The following is a 17833-nucleotide window of genomic DNA, read 5'->3' on the forward strand; positions in this document are numbered from 1 at the left end:
TCTGTTTATATCACCCAGGATTGTATTTAGCTTGCTTGATCTGAGCCACCTCCTATGTAAGATGCTGAATATTTATTTCAAAAGCCAGCTTTGCAGTAATATTGACTGCATTGCAGACACTCTCTTTTTCACTCATCCCTTCTTGCTCAGAGGTTAGATGTAGCTGCTTTTTTTTCTTTTCAATTAAGTCATGGTCCTCTGAATCTTATTCCTTGGCTCACACCTTCCTTTTCAAACACTTGTGATGTACAATCTGGCTAGTTTTCCCTCCAGAGGATCCCACATTTTTTTTTTTTTTGCAAAATCCTTCATTTATGCCCAAGAGCTTTCTGCCTTTCCCTGTTTCTTCCTTCCTCCAAGAGGTTTGGCTCATACTTTTGCTCCTATTCCTGCCTCCCTCCTTCCCTCCTATCCACCCCCATCCCCACCCACCCCTGCCACTCTAGCCCATGTCTTATTTTTCCTGGATCTTTGCCTACCTGACTCAAAGTTTCAGTCCCCTTAGTAATCCACCAACTAGAGCAAGAGGTATCTAAAGAAGAACAGGAGGAGTCACAAACTCTGCTGCAGACGGTTGCAGCTCAACTTGGACTGTTACTTCGCTCCCTCCTTTCTTCATTCATTTCGACTTTCATTCTAATATTAACCCTGCTGCTGTTTTTGCTGCCTTTCCGACTGAAAATTTGATAGACCAGTACCAGGAACTTTGTTTTTTTGGGGGGGTGGGGGCAAGGTGACCCCAGAGAAAAAGCAAGGACATCTAGAGGCTGTGAAGACTTAACAGGGCTGGTCAGAAGTTATCCTGTCCTCCTGAACTCCCTCAGACACGACTACGAGACTTCTAGCCTTCATTTGGGCATATGGGACTTAACTTCTCAAGGCACTGATTTGTGAAAGGTAAGATGCCACCTGTTCTTTCTGTTTTTACATTTTAAGGTGTGTACTTGATAAGGGTTTTTGTAGAGATCAAGGGAAGTTGGGTGCATCATTTCTCTCTGCTAGACAGCATTGGGATCATACAGCAGGGGTGAATGTCTTCAGGTTATGTTGATGCTTCCCTAGCAAAATTGTTCCACTTTTTTAAAAAAAGGATGTTGGATTAAGCAGAGGAAACCTTATCCTTCTCCATATAAACATGCAGAATGTCTTTTAAAGCCTACATTGGAGGGGGGTGGGAATTATTCTCTTTGCCAATTGTTTCAATTAAGTGGCATCCATGAGCACTTGGCTGCCACAACAGAAAAAGTTTGTTCATGATGGATGGTTGGGTAGATGGATGCTTATCATTGCCAGGCAACCAAGTTAAGGAACAACACTTACACACAACTTCTTTCCTTGATTTTGTTTTGGGGGTAGTGGGAATGGATCTGTAGACAGAAAGAAATAGATAATTCAATGATATTGTTTTATGAGGGAGGGGTTAGAAGTGAACTCCCATTAAATTGAGATAAGAGAGTATTGAGGGAGGGGGTTCTTTAGTAGCAAACTGATTTGATCCAGCTCTAGGACCAATGCACTAGGAAGTTACGTTGGTTATTGCAGATTCTCATTATTATTATATCACCATTTCTCCTGCTCTGTTAATCTGCTTGGCATGTAGCCAATTTACAGGAGCACCATTAACAGATTTAACAGATAATCAGAGCTGGAAGGGACCTTGTAAGTCATCTAGTCCAACCCCCCCTCTGCCCAAGCGGGAGACCCTACATCATTTCTGACAAGTGGCAGTCCAATCTCTTCTTGAAAGTGCCAAGTGATGGCGCTCCCACAACTTCTGAGGGCAAGCTGTTCCACTGATTGATTGTTCTCACTATCAGAAAATTTCTCCTTATTTCCAGGTTAAATCCCTCCTTGTTCAGTTTCCATCCATTATTCCTTGTCTGGCCTACAGACAATAAGTGGGTCCTTTCCCAAATAATCTACCTTTAGACTAGGATCACACTAAGCACTGATTGCTTTAACTGCAGTTTACTGAATCACAAATTCACCAGCTTCACACAATGCATAACATCCTAGTTTACAAACTACAGCAGCTGGGTTCACAGTCCATCAAACATTATGGCTTAGAGCAATGTATGTTTGCAAAGTGGAAAAGCAGAGATGGAGGGAGGAACGTGGCTAAATGCAACGGATGCTTTGGAATGCGATCTCGAGAGAAGATAAGCATTTATTGGAGTAAAGAAGTTAACAAGTTTGCAAATATGCAGTTAGGATGCAGGCACATAGGCATTTAAAAAAAGAAAGAGGCTTAGTCAGTATGATAGCTACTTGCATTATTCATGAGCTTAGCTGTCAAAGTAGCACTAATGTTATGTCATCACTAAGCTTATTAACTACACAACTCCCTCATCCTTTTTGTCTTAAAAGATCACAAATGCCCAAATAGATTTTTCCCCTTTTCTTTTTATTACAACAACCCTATAAGGTATGTTAGACTAAGAAATGAAGATTCCCTTGGCATAACAAGTTTATTCAGGTCAAGCAGAAACTGCAGAGCTGAACTAGGACATCATATTAAGGTTTAGTAATGTTAATTTTGGGTTTTCTATGTGCTTTTGTTTTGATTTGTTCCACAAGTTCAACCCATCTTTTTCGTTTATGGTTTACTATGTTGTGAGAACCTAAAAGATGGGTTCATCCACCAACTAGGTCAAGGAATTTGTGTGAATATAGGCAGCAATGTATGAAGCCATTATTAACAAATGAGGATTTCCGTGGAAGAACTTGCCTCCGGAAGTTGTAAATGGTCCAACACTGGAAGATTTTAAGAAGAGATTGGATAACCATTTGTCAGAAATGGTATATAGGGCTTTCTGCCTGAGTAGAGGGGGTTGGACTAGAAGACCTCCAAGGTCCCTTCCAACTCTGTTATTCTATGTCTAAATAATCTTCCCAGTTCAGTATCAAAGTGCTTGGTCATTATTCCATTTTTCTTGGTTATTCATTACTCAGAGACTAAAGCTCGACATTAAAAAATTGTGAAATTATAGATCTACATCTGCAAACCAAGAGTTCTATTATCCCTTAAGGTACAAACCCGTAATATTTGGTGGTTTGTTCTCAGAATGTTGTTCCTTGATCTTTACTTCGGCCTGTAAAGCTGTCTGGAAAGATGGGATATTTGGCAAATGTAAAAAAAAAACATATACAAATGATGATGAATGAAAGCATTAAAAGCTGGGGGAGAACAGTGGCCTTAGATCCTCCTTTTCTTTTAAAAAAAGTTTCTCGCTGTAAGACGATAATCCTATGTCCCCGGTGACTTCTTACAAGGTCTAGAGTGACGAGGGGTTTTTTTTTTTTCAAAAAATCCAACACATCAGCTTAAAATGGCTAAAGACCTACTTTCTTTTTGAATGAATGCACAGAACTCTTTTTTTTTTCAATGTGGTTTCATTTTAAAAGAGACTGTGTCATTTCTTCAAGGAATCGGCTTTTTCAAACCCTTCATTAATCCTGAATGCTTGTATTTTCTGCCTGGTGCCAAACCCTTAAACTTTAGCCTTAACCAATTAGAATTATGCTTTGCCCAAAGAGAAAAATGTGACCACATACATTTAAAAAAAAAGGGGGGGGGGGGAAGAAAGAACAGGGAACATGCATGGATTATGTTCCTTTATTCTATTAGCCTAGTTCTTCGTGTGTTCTTTAAACTCTTTTTTTTGTTGTTGCTAATGGGTAAGACCCAAAATACACGTAATCATTTTTTTCCCTATGGTTAAAGGAGACTGCTTTTCTCCGGGAATAAATCAGTTCCCCCCACCTCTCGACCATAGTAGTTTAAAGATGAGACATGCTGCCAGTGTCAGAAAAAGTTTGACAAACTTTTTAGAAGTAGCCCAAACCACCCACGGTGCACACACTTTCATAGAAGTCAGTAGATTATATAAATAAAACAATCACAACAAAGGTTTATACCTATAGCATAATCACATTTTGGTTCAATAGATATTGAAAATGGGCATCCTTCTCATGAAAAGATTATCACAGTTCTCACACAGAGCAAGTCTCATATGAGAGCCATAGAGATAAATCATATCATATCATATCATAAAAAAAATGTTGAGACTCTAGAAAAAATGCAGAGAATAGCAATCAAGATGATTAGGGGACTGGAGGCTAAAATATACAATGAACAGTTGCAGGAACTGGGCTTGGCTAGTCTAGTGAAGAGAAGGACCAGAGGAGATATGACAGTACTGTTCCAATATTTGAGGGGCTGCCACAGAGAGGAGGAAGGGGTCAAGCTATTTTCTAAAGCATCTGAAGGCCAGACAAGGGATAATGGATGGAAACTGATCAAGGAGAGATTCAACCTGGAAATAAGGAGAAATTTTCTGACAGTGAGAGCAATCAATCAATGGAACAGAAGTTGCATTCAGATGTTATGGGTGCTTCATCACTGGAAGCTTTCAAGAAGAGACTAGACTGCCATCTGTCAGAAATGGTGTAGGGTCTCCTGATTGGTCAGGGGGTTGGACTAGACGCAGGGGTGTATAATCTAACACACTTCTAAAAGTTGCTGCTGTATTGGGATATTTAAAATTGCAAGGGATGGGAGGTGGGAATTGCTCAGATTGCTGTTAAATATTTCTCTCTCTCTCTCTCTCTCTCTGTGTGTGTGTGTGTGTGTGTGTGTGTGTCTGTGTGTGTCTGTGTGTGTCTGTGTGTGGCTCCTGGCAACTGATTGGACAAGTCCTTGCAGTTTTCTTGGTGAGGTTTTCCAGAAGTGGTTTGCCATTGCTTCCTTCCTAGGGTTGAGAGCAAGTTGGCTGGCCCAAATTCACCAGATGGCTTTGTGCCTGTGGTGAGACTTGAACTCACAATTTCCGGCTTTCTAGACTGTACCTTAACCACTACATCATATATGAAAGCAAAGAAATGCTTTTGAATCTAATGACTTTAAGCCTGGATCCATCCATGCCATTTACTAGGCAAAAAATTACAGAAATAGTTTGCCCTGGCCTTCTCTCATCCAAAGATTGACCAGGTAGAGCCCTGCTTAGCTTCCAAGCTTAAAGTCATCCAGAGTTGGTCAGTTGATTTTGTCATTTTTAATGAATTGATGTTTAAATGAATTAACCTTTTTTTGTCCCAATTTGATTTCTCTTATTAGTATTCCACTCAAGCTCAGTATGTCCTTCATCTCAAGTTGTGCCTCTTAGTTTTAAATAAAACTCCATCTGTTAGCCTTATCTCCTGCTTATCCTTTAGGGATCTTCCACCATTTTTTTTCTCTGCACCTATTAAAAATTTACAAAGCCTTTTAACATCATAATGTCTTGCATCCCATTCCAATTTCTGATATTGGAAGAGGCCATTCTTTTCTGTTCCAGCATGACAGACGATTACCTGGTCTCAAATCAAAGTATTCTCAACCCAAAACAGCAGCAGAAATGGTCTGTTTCGAATTTACACCTTTACTTCAAAGCAATTCATATAGTGCTAGCAACAACTTTGTGAAACAGGTTGGGATGAAATGACTGATTCAAAATTAACCTCAGCTTTGATGGCTGAGGGTAGATTTTTCAAATCCAACCCTCTAAAGGTTGCATCATGCTGCCTTGATCTAAAGGCCTGTTTAGTTAGTCCATTTAACTTTAAAGCTTCCTAAGAGATTAGAAAAGGAAGCATTTTGTCTTTGAGGAGGTAGGCACTGAATAAAAGGCAATAAACCAGTACTTTTATCAATACTGATGAAAAGTATTGGAAGATGGGGGAAGGCGGAAGGCCAGACAAGGAATAATGGATGGAAACTGAACAAGAGTCAACCTCGAAATAAGGATAAACTTTCTGACAGTGAGGACAATCAATCCATGGAACAGAAGTTGCTTTCAGAAGCTGTGGGGGCTTCATCACTGGAGGCTTTCAAGAACAGACTGGATTGCCATCTGTCAGAAATGGTATAGAGTCTCCTGCTTGGATGGGGAGATGAGAGTAGATGACGTACAAGGACCCATCCAAATCTATTATTGTGTATCTATCTATCTATCTATCTATCTATCTATCTATCTATCTATCTATCTATCTATCTATATCTATATCTCTGTATCTGTATCTATCTATATCTATATCTTTTTATCTATCTATATCTATATCTTTTTATCTATCTATCTATCTATCTATCTATCTATCTATCTATCTATCTATCTATCTATCTATCTAATCTATTCTATATGAAGAACAGTTACAGGAACTGGGCATGCCTGGTCTAAGGAAGAGAAGGACTAGGAGTGACATGATAGCATCTTCCAATACTTGAGGGGCTATTACAGAGGGGAAGGGGTCAAGCTATTTTCCAAAGCACCTGTAGACCAGACAAGGAACAATGGATGGAAACTGATCAAGTAGAGATTCAACCTAGAAATAAGGAGGAATTTTCTGACAGTGAAAGCAATCAATCAATGGAACAGAAGTTGCCTTCGGAAGTTGTGGGTGCTTCATCATTGGAGGCTTTCAAGAAGAGACTGGACTGCCATTGGTCAGAAATGGTATAGGATCTCCTGCTTGGGTGAGGGGTTGGGACTAGATGACCTACAAAGTCCCTTCCAACTCTTATTATTCTGTTTTTTAAATCATTAATTCTAAACATGTGCAAATTTACAAGCTTTTTTTGATGTAGGGTTTGTTTGGGTTTTTCTTTTTTGGCCAGGTTGTGTGCAATGACTGCCTAACTAGCTTTCAGTATTCATTTCTCATGGCTACAAGTTAATGATAGGTAACTCCTTCATAGCTAGGGTCACACTCTGGCTGGTGGATAGTGACAATGTGCTGCTAATGAAATGACACTGAAATGTTGAAGGGTCTGTAGTTGTTGTCTTTTCAGTGTCACTGAGACAGGTGAAATGCTGATATGCTCTGTTCATTCTGGCAGGGCTCCAAGGAAGTGTGTTTAGCGTGGAAGACTTTCTTCCATTGTCATTTCTAAAATGAAACAGCAAAAAGTATTCCAGTAAAAAAAATTACAGTGTCATCTTAGGAGAGCTTCATATGGTCTTGGATTCATCTGCAATCCTTGCTTTAAAGTGAGGATCCCAGATTCATTTGCATCTTCCCCAGAATGCTCCTAGATCAGACATGCAAACCTCAGCAACCAAATGACCTATTAAAGCTGCCCTTTCTAGTGATTTTTGTTCACTTGCTTGCCTGCTGACTCTCAATCTGGCCTAGAGCAAAAAGACCACACAATTGGACCCCCACTCCCATCAAAGGCTTAGAAAAATACATTTCAATCCAGTTAAGTATACAACTCCTTGGCTGGAAATAATTGACTTGCCCAGTCCTCCTTTAAAGGAATGGAAAGCTCTGATTTAAGAAGAAATCACACAGTCCTCAGACTTTGCATCAGCTGTGCCAATAGAGCAAGAATAAGCCAACCTGGCAAGCTCCCAGCTCTTTATTTCTCTAGAAAATTAAATGACAGGTTGCACCTGTTGAAGTCCTCTTTCTACACATCTAGAAAAAGAAATATGAATGGCTTCTCTGGTAGCTTCCTGCCCCACCTATCAGATTCTCCCATTTTCATTTGCTCTACCACCATCTTGTTCTGGCTCCACCTTCATCAGGGTTCCAAAAAGAATTTATGATCTTCTTCTGGGGCTTTATCCCATTTAGATCCACTCATGAGGTTCACCTACATAATAACTTTATACATTTTTTTTTGCATTCTGCAAGTCCCTGCAAGCTGCATCATATGTGAGCACAGGATTGGGTTGACATGCATGAACCTGTGACTCCCTTTGTTCATATGCATGTCTCTCTCGTACATTTCTCTTCTACCCTTATGTTGCTCTTGCATATTAACTTTGAGAGGGCAGGGAAAGCAACAAAGCTTCTCCCACTCGTCATAGATAAGTTGGTTTTATTTGATATGAAAGACCAGCAGTTTCCACCCAATTAAGTACTATAGAATTAACTCATCTGCTTGGTGTTCCTTATCTGGTTTACACTGCAAGGCCAACCTCAACCTTGCAAGTCTAAAACTACCTCATACCTGTCTCCTTTACAGCCTGAGAAACTGTTTCCACCCACTATACAATTGCAGGCTACGTTGTCTCTTATCTGACTGTTCCCTTAACAACAGCTCTTTGCCCAGACTCTCAAGGTCTTTCCTATCTAACCTTACAAAAATAAAGACAGAATTGCTCTAGAATTGCTCTTCAATTATATGTCTGGAAAAATGAGAACAGGTAAAATAGCAGGTAAAGCATTCCCTCCTACCACAATAATCTTTTTTAAAAAACAAAAAACAAAACCAAATGTTTAAAAACATTTCACAATCCTGCAAGATGTAACATCCACCAAGAGCCATGATGGCACAGTGGATAGAATGCAGTATTCAATCCTGACCAGCTCAAGGTTGATTCAGCCTTCCATCCTTCCGAGGTCGGTAAAATGAAGAGCCAGGTTGTTTGGGGGCAACATGCTGACACTGTAAACTGCTCAGACAGTGCTGCAAAGCAGGGATTCCCCAACCCCCCGGCCATGTCCCACTCCTGGGCCATGAGCTGTTCAGAGCCGGGCCACCCAAAGCAATGGACAAGCGCGAAGGTGTGCACCCCCCACTTGTGTGAACAGAGGGCGAGCGTGCGCATATATGCCACATTTGCATGAGCAGCAGGCGAGCATGTGCACACCACTCATGTAAATAAAGTTGTGTGGACCAGTGTTCTTGCCTGCCACTCATGCAGACCCATCCCCTCTCTCCCCCACCCTCACCAGTCCACAAAGTCAGAAAGGTTGAGCAACTCTGCTGAAAAGCACTATGAAGCGGTATATAAATTTAAGTGCTATTGCTCTAAGTGCTGTCATCTCAGCCACCTTTACAATGGATGAGTATAACAGCATAGAACAGTGGTGGCTAACCTTTTTGGGCTCCTGTGCCAAAAAATTGTGCGCGCACTTGCACAGGTGCGCTCGCGTGCTAGCACCCAGAAGGCAATGCGAGCGCACACCCCACACCCCTGTGCATGCGCACGCAATCCCCCGCCCCCTTACCTGCACTGTGCCTCCAAGCTGATTTTCAGCTGGTTTGAGGCCTTTTGGGGCCTCCCAGACTTGAGGAAAGCCTCTGCAGCCTGAAAAATAGGCCAGTATTTCTGGAAATACAAGAAATGATGAAACAGGCCTATTTTTCAGGCTGCAGAGGCTTTCCTCAAGCCTGGGAGGCCCAAAAAAGGCCTCAAACCAGCTGAAAATCAGCTGTGAGGCACACACATGTGCAGTGAGGTAAGTTTGCCTGCGGCTCGCATGCCAGCACAAATGGCTCTGCGTGCCACAGGTTTGCCATCACAGGGATAGAATAATAGAGTTGGAAGGGACCTTGGAGGTCTTCTGGGCCAACCCTCTGCCCAATCAGGAAACTCTATATCAATATGACTCAAACAAAAGGGATAAATCTTTAACACCCATTTACACTACTGCATGTTACACCAATATAACCAGCAACCTACTCTTACAATGGTTGGATTTTGGCATAAAATTGGACCAACTCATCAATGCATTATGGAAACGGGCACGATGGCCTAGTTCATCCAGCATGCTCTATTAATTGATCATTATTTTAACATATTGGATGTTCTAGGCCATCATGCCTTTTTTTTTTTTTATCATTGAGCTATCCCATTTTCTGAAAGTCATATTTTGTTCATCCAGATTTAGAATTTAGCATGTTGCTTCCACCGAGCTCCTGGGAGTTCCGACTGGCTTTTCTAATGGATTCCTAACTTTCCAGTACTGCCAGTCCCGAGAAATCTGGCCCATTTCAGACACGATAATTCTGCTCTACAACAATGCAAATGTCCATGGGCACAATAGGGGTAGATACTTGCTGAGGTTATTATTCAAGACCTGCTCACTTAAGCAAACTTTTCAAGATTGGAATGGTCCATCATTTCTGCAATTCTCACACACAAAGCTGAGACAATGCTATGCCAGGAGCAGAAAACAGGGGCCAAAAACAACAGGATGCACTTTTATGTTTGATTTTATGTAACACCATCCATGGACTTTTATAGAAACATCATTCAATTCCCAGTTTCTTCTCCCCGATTTATAGTCAGTAATTATAAAATGGGATTGTTATTAGTCCAGCCCTCTTGATTCCTATCCCATGCTCATTTCTTCCCAATCCAGTAGAAATTCAAATACAGCCAGACAAACGCAACAAGGTGATTTGCATCTATCCCAGCCTCCATTATTTGCTCACTTTATGTGGGGAGTCCTGTATAAGTTTCCTTGGTGCTTGGCTTAAAACAAAAATAATATTGGCACAGCCCTGCCTTTATTTTTCACAAGGAGGCACATTGGTATGCAGCTGGAGTCAACTCTCCCAGAGCCTTCGGCGTCTTCATTTCATTTTAGAGACCAACAGGCAGGTTCATCGGTTTTAAATAAGACATTTCCAATACTCCTATCTGTCTGCTGCTGCTGTTGCTTCTACTTTTTCTTTCCCAGCGTTGCACTGGGGATGAGCATTTGGCTGTTGCAAAGTTTCCCCTTCCCATAATTTGGTCATCTCCTCAAAGGCTTCCACTACAATTTCCACTGCCCTGAAAAAGCCAGCTGCCATGTTGCCCATCAGGCCAGAAGACACAATGAAATCTCTTTAATTTTGGTTCTGCAACCCAACAAGACAGACACAGACTTCAGAGGATAATTAGGATTGCAGAAAAAACAGTTACTACCAACCTGCCTTCCATTGAGGACCTGTATACTGCACAAGTCAAAAAGAAGGCTGTGAAAATATCTACAGACCCCTCACATCCCGGACACAAACTGTTTCAACTCCTTCCCTCAAAATGATGCTATAGAGCACTGCACACCAGAACAACTAGACACAAGGACAGTTTTCCCCCAAACACCATCACTCTGCTAAACAAATAATTCCCTCAACACTGTCCAACTATTTACAAAGTCTGCACTACTATTACTATTAATCTTCTCATCACTCCTTATCACCCATCCCCTCCCACTTGTGACTGTATGACTGTAACTTTGTTGCTTGTATCCTTACGATTTATATTTACTGTTTCCTAGTATGATTTGATTGCATATTGTACCCTATGACTGTTATTAAGTGTTGTATCTTATGATTCTTGATTCTTGATGAATGTACACTGAAGGCATTTGCACCAAGACAAATTCCTTGTGTGTCCAATCACATTTGGCCCATAAAGATTTCTATTCTATTTCACAACACATAAACAGACTTAACCATAGCTTCAATTGGGAAAATATAACCATCCTAGATCAAGTCAATTCCAAAAACCGCAAGGAATTTCTAGAAGCCTGGCTTGCTGACAAATTAGCCATCAATAGATACATTAAAAATAATGGCGACAATTTGCCTTAACGATCTTAAAGTGGCAATCAACATAGAATGAGGTATATTTCAAGGTGATACAATATCACCTATCCTTTTCTCAGCCTGCCTTGAAGAATTATTTCACAAACTAGACTGGGTAAAAGATGGAGTAGAAATCAATGACACCTATTTAAATCACTTAAGATTTGCAGATAGTGTTGTTCTCATGTCACAAGATCCAGAAGAGCTACAAAGACACATACAAGAGCTGTACAAAGCAGGAAAACCATTTGGCTCAAAAATAAGCCTGAAAAAGAGCCAGGTTATATTTGATAAGAAAGATTTTATATCTTGAGAAGAACTAGTCATAATAGATCACTACATACACCTTGGCCAACAGATCTCAATGGAAGATGATACAATAAAGGAAGTAGAACAGCGTGTTAAATGTGATTGGCAGACATTTGGCAAGCTAAGCATAATTTTCAAGAAAAATCTCCCCGTATGCTTGAAGAGAAAGGTTTTCAATCAGTGTCTGCTACCTGCTCTAACATATGCCAGAGAAACATGGTCACTAGCTGTCAGGATTCTGGCAGTTACCCCAATTAAATCATGAGCCTTGCACCAAACTTCCAAAACTACAAAGGATTTATTGGGAGTTAACATGTCAGCATGACCTGGATGTAGCAAACTCTGAGACACATAATTCACTGTCACCCTTGATCCTGATCATGTTCTCCAATTAGATTTTCGCACAGCAGAAACTTCAGTTGCCTAGTTACAATCTCTGGAAAAATATGAATGGATTGCACTTTCAATTCCAAACTGCTACATTGCTCTTTCACACTCCTTCCCCCCTCCCTCACTTTCTGTTGGCAACTATAAAATGGGCATAGAAATGTTTTGAGTTGACACTAACCTCACAATCAATCCAAAGGCTACGAGTGTCACAAAGAGCCATGGAAAGATACATGCTTGGCATTACAACACAAGATAGAAAGACCCATACACTGGATTAGAGAAGAAACAAAAGTATAAGATATAATCAAGGGAGTAAAAGAACTGAAATGGAAACAGGCTGGTCACATAGCAAAAAGAACTGAGGGCAGGTGGACCATAGAATGGATCCCACTTGATTAAAAAAGCGACCACGAAAGAGACCCAAAACAAGATGGATCGACCACATCAGCAAGTATTGCGGGTGCAATTGGCAAAAGAAAGCTCAGGACCGTATGGGTTGGAAACATGCAGAAGAGACCTTCATCCTGCAGCAGACAGACAGTGGCTAAAATGATGATGATGATGATGATGATGATGATGATGATGATGATATACACGGACATTAACAACATCTACAGACAATGCAAAAGAGACAATCAACCAGCTAAAAGGAGAACAAAAGATCCAAGCACCTCTCCACCAGCAATAACCACCCAGATCAGGATAGCTTAATTCCAAGACTAACATCAGACCAACAGTCAAGTAAACAATATCCCAGTCAAAAGAAGCCAACAGTCATCAGCACAACCAAAGAACCTCTAAGACCAACCCCGCTAGCACTGGCAGGGCAAATCATTGGAATATAAACTGAGAGCAAACTACACTGCTTAACTAGCATTGATGCTGTTACCTAGTTGGGTAATGAAACATCTGCAAGGGAACAAGCAAGCTCAGAGAGCACCAAGGACCCCATGTGTTTGCCCTTCCATAGCCAGTGTCTGCAACAGCAACAAAAGTTGTGTTCATCTCACAGTCCATACACTGCTGGCTTTTGGCTGCTGCGGAGCATGAAAGACCTTTAAAATAAGGGTCTTCCAACTTGGCCAGTTTAAGACTTGTGGACTTCAACTTCCAGAATTCCTGAGCTAACATGACTGGAGGAGGAATTCTGGGAGTTGCAGTCAACAAGTCTTAAAGCTGTCAAGTTTGAAGACCCCTGCTTAAAAAATTCTTATTTAAAAAGTTCCACTCTTTTTCTGAAGAGGGCAAGAGAGAAGGGTGGCAGGCTGGCTGGGATGGCTGTTGAGGTGGAGTGAGAAACAGAGCAAGTGGCTACATATTAAATTAACCCAAACAAGATGCAACAGCGGAAATCATAGCATTTGCTTTTGAAAAACTCCCTGTTCTCCTTGGAGGGGAGCAGAACAGTTCGCCCTATGTTTGCATAAATACAACTACTCCAGTCTCCATCCATCTGTGTATACAAGGGGAATGGGTATGAGCAGCTGTTTCTGCCCATCTTCCCTCAATAGACTTACAGTGCAAGCGTATAGAAGCTTTTTTGTTGAGCCATGGAATAGATGGGGCCTTTTTTTTAAAAAAAAACTCTATAATGGGGATCATCCAGCTTTTAAAAAAAACTATTCACAGCAAACTGCACATGCACACACAAACCTCTGTATTTGAGACTGAGCCTCATGGAGATTTCCTCTGAACAAATGGATGGATTGTGTCTTTAGATTACATGCTGTTGGACAGAAAAGAAATTCAAGAGGTAGCTCATGAGATTGTCACAGGCTAGCTATTTTCACATGGAACACCAGGTTATGTTCCAATGCAAGGGTCTCCAACCTTGGCCACTTTAAGCCTGGTGGACTTCGACTCCCAGAATTCCCCATTCAACCATGCCTGTTGGTTGTTACTTTCCCCTCCTACTCCCTAGAGTGGAGAGATTGCAGAGGAAGGGATGACAAGAGAGTAAGCAGGCATAGAGTATTGAAGTCTTAGTGAAGCTGGCTGGGGAATTCTGGGAGTTGAAGTCCACCAGGCTTAAAGTGGCCAAGGTTGGAGACCTCTGTTCCAATGGGACCAGATTGCTTGGGGTTCCATACATTGTGGGAACCTTGCCATGGTCTAAGAAGGAACAGGTGGAAGATCATTAAAGAGACATCTAGCTTAGAACTAAGGAGAAGTTTTCTAACAGTGAGAACAATTAATCAGTGGAATGGCTTGCCTCCGAAGTCGAGAATGCTCCATCACTGGAGGTTTTCAAGAAGAATTGGATGCCATTTGTCTGGAATGGTATAGGCCTTCTGCTTGAGCAGGAAGTTTGGACTTCCAAGATCCCTTCCAGCCCTATTACTCTAAGCTCTATGGTCTTAGCTTAATGTGTGAAATAGGTAATCATATTAAATATAATGTTTGCTCGTCTTGTGTTTATGTCGGTTTCCTGAATTTGGACTCTAAGGCTCTGATTGATTTCCTTGGGGTATCTCTCCCATTGTTTAGAGTTTATCTCTGGTTTATGCCTACCTTCTGATTGAGTATTCAATTAACAGTGAGGTTAGTTAGCTCCCCTCACTTACTAAAGATGCAACAAGACATTTTCTCCCTTGACCCAATGATTGGCACCAGAATATAATTTTCCCAATGGCCTTGATGGCTGTTAGGACACTGGGAAAGCTACATTTCCTCTAGTAGCAGAAAAATGATTAGCTTCAGATTCTGGAGAGATAGAAAGGAAAACATGCACACATCAGTAATGTAAAATGAAAGGAAAAAGGGCAGCTGAGCCAAGGAGAGAAATTCTAGGAGAATGTTCATTTCAGAGCAAGTGTTGTCCTTTGGCAAATTTTAGGAATGACATTTAGAGAAATATGATATTACAGCTGAAATCTCATTGGCTGCAATAAGCAGGCCACAACTAGTCTGATGCCTGTACATCACAAGCGTCCACCTTCTACTTGTATACTTCCATGGAAAAGCATCTAAAAACAGAATAAGAGAGTTGGAAAGGACCTCAGAGAAATTCTAGTCCAACCCAATGCTCAGGCAGGAAACCCTGTACCGTTTTCAGACAAATGGTTGGCTGATCTCTTCTTAAAAACCTCCAATAGTAGAATACTCACCACATCTGGAGGAATGAAATGGCCAGAGAAATATTTCTAGTAATACTAAATATGTATATATTATATGCTGACTGAACAATTTGTACAAATTGCTACTCTTTGGTTTAAGACTGGGTAATGGATGGCCAGGGAAGGGTGTGACTTTATCTAAAACTTGATAAATGTGATGTCTTTCAAGGCTCACGCAAGAGCTAAAGTTGCCATAAAAATCAAGGAGTGGGAAAAGTGTCTGCAAGATGAGAGATGCAGGGAGGTGTGAAATTTCTACAACAAAGGGGTCTTAGAAAGAGCACCCAGGGGCAGGGCACGTTGGGATCCACCCAAACCACAGCCCGGACTGGGGAAGCAGACAGAAGCTTCTTTGTGAAGCAGAAAACCTTCATGTTTGTCTCCCTGTTAAGCTATGAAAAAGTTATGTTGGGTTTTAATTCTAGGTGTGGCCATTTCAAGCCATTTCATTCATCTGTGGTCTTGTTTAAATGCAGATGTGACTCATTCAGCTCTTTACTCACTAGAAAATAATTATTCTTTAAAAAAAACTGAAATGAGAAGGTTGTTCCATCTACTTTCAGCCTTGTACAAAATGGTTCTTCTAAGCATCTCTATGAGTGATTTGACATAACAATGGCCATCTTGTTTTTGGAAATGGTGAAGTTCTCCAAGACACTCTGCTCCAACCTGGATGCTCCCAGATAGATAAACTTCATCTCCCATAATTCTCAGCCATTTGGGGAAGCGTTAAAGATTCTGGAGTTAAATTCTCCAGAAACTCCACACATTCAGAGGTGTCCTAGTTAAGAAAGGCTAATCAGGAGAAAAGGTTTCAGCCTCGTTCAAGGCAATAAAGATAACAAATTAACCAAGTTATAAATAAACATAGTTTGAAGTATCAGAATTTTTAGAGCTCAGTGCTTTAATTAACAACTCAATTAGCTTGGAATTTTTGTGTTTCTAAGAGTGTACTTATTCCATGTTAGTTATAGAAAGGTTTGTGATATTGTAATTAATAATTCAAATATCAGAGTTATAGAGTTCAGTGATTTATGGTTCTCTGTATAGTTCCTCTGTAGCAAGGGCACGAAGTCAACTATTTTAATGATTAACTTACATTGCCTTGAAACTTTTGTGTTTGTGTTGTTTGAATAAGAACATACTCATTCAATGTTAGTTATGGAAAGACTGATGATATTGTACTGAAATGATATTCACATTGATTGGTATAGCTGTGTTTTTATTGTGTGCTTTCTATAATGACTGGGTTGCTGCTGTTTTTAAATTATTATTGCCTTTAACATTGTTATTTTGCTTGTAATCATGTTCCTAACTGCTTAGAAGCTGAAATAAAATGGAACAAAATGAATGGAAGTAGGGTTGATTTAATTAAATTTTTTTAAAGAAGGTCTAATGAACATTTGCAAAAGACTAAAGAATGTGAAATTAACAATTCAAATGTGAAGGCAACATATTCACAGCTAGGAAAAATTCTCAGGACTTAGTTTATTTTTTAAAAATGTCTCTTTTGCATATTTCCCGTTAAGAAATAGAATGCAAGAGAAAACTCCTTGGGCAGATTTGGCTTCTTCAAGGTGCAAGTTAATTTATTAAGTGAACCTGGCAAGACTGGTGGCATTTTTCAGGGCAATGCTTCATTCTGTGCATTGTCTTTTTTATCTCCTTCCCTCCCTTTTTTCTTCTGCAATTAAGTAGTTGACAGACCAGTAAGGAAGGACTTCCCTAAAATAATTGAGGCACTTGATGTTCTTTTCCTCCATGACCCAGAACAAAGAGCTGTAAAGTTTCTCAGTTTTGATTTTTGTCTTTCTTTGTTCTCTAACAGCTTGATTGATTCCAAAAAAACACCCAGTGGAGAATAACAGCAAAACATGAGGGGTTTTTTTCAGTCTTCTCTTCCCCCCACTCACCTACCCCCCTCCAAAAAAAGAACAAGCATAATCCAAAGTAATTATTTATTTGCTGGGTCCATGGATAGAAAGAGGCAGGACTTGCTGGAATACACCGAATTCAGCAGACCTGCACAAATTTTTATTTGCTAAGTGGGACATAGTACATCAGCATCTGTAGGCAGCCTTTGGAGAACACCACTAAACCTGTTTCTTGAATAACTCCTTCTGGGTTTGTACAATACATCAAACTAAATTACTGAGCTGGAGGTTTTCTACAAAGGTGAAAAAACCAAGTTTAAATCTGGCTAAACAGGCTATATCACTATGAATGAACAAATTATCTGATTTTGCTCTATTGTGCTGCAAAATATAAAGAAGGTAGTTTTCATGCATTTATCTTATCACAATATATAGCCAAAATGGGCCATCTCACCATGGGACAATTCAACAAAGAAAAACATTAATTTCCACAGAACTGTGGCCTATAATAATAAAATAAAGAAAATCAACCCAGAAATACAAGAGTTACAATCATTTCAATGAAAACGTGGTCATCAATAGAAAAGTAACTGAATGAAATGATTAATACAGTGTGGAATTATCCAATGGGAAGTTGGCTGTGGCAAGCTGGTTGCAATGAGTTAGCCATGGTGAGTTGTCCTAGACCTAGACCCACATATAGCAGGAGAGCAGTACATTCAGTTTGACATTCCAGCTATGGACCTATGTTGATTAGTGGTTGACTATGTGCCATCAATTAGATGTTGAATCTTAGC

At 40.4% G+C, this 17833-nt stretch overlaps 1 protein-coding gene across 1 annotated transcript in view; it reads left to right on the plus strand.

The window, feature by feature from the left end:
* The first annotated feature begins 558 nt into the window (after positions 1-558).
* ACAN (aggrecan) overlaps positions 559-17833 on the plus strand; it is a 69516-nt gene continuing 52241 nt past the window's right edge. The window contains exon 1 of the mRNA XM_087941345.1: positions 559-897. The gene's annotated coding sequence lies outside the window, so the exon portion shown is untranslated. The remainder of the gene's footprint in view (positions 898-17833) is intronic.

Source organism: Pseudonaja textilis, chromosome 13 (genome assembly GCF_049901715.1).
Source record: "Pseudonaja textilis isolate UNSWEBS1 chromosome 13, rPseTex1.2, whole genome shotgun sequence".
NCBI lineage: Eukaryota > Metazoa > Chordata > Lepidosauria > Squamata > Elapidae > Pseudonaja > Pseudonaja textilis.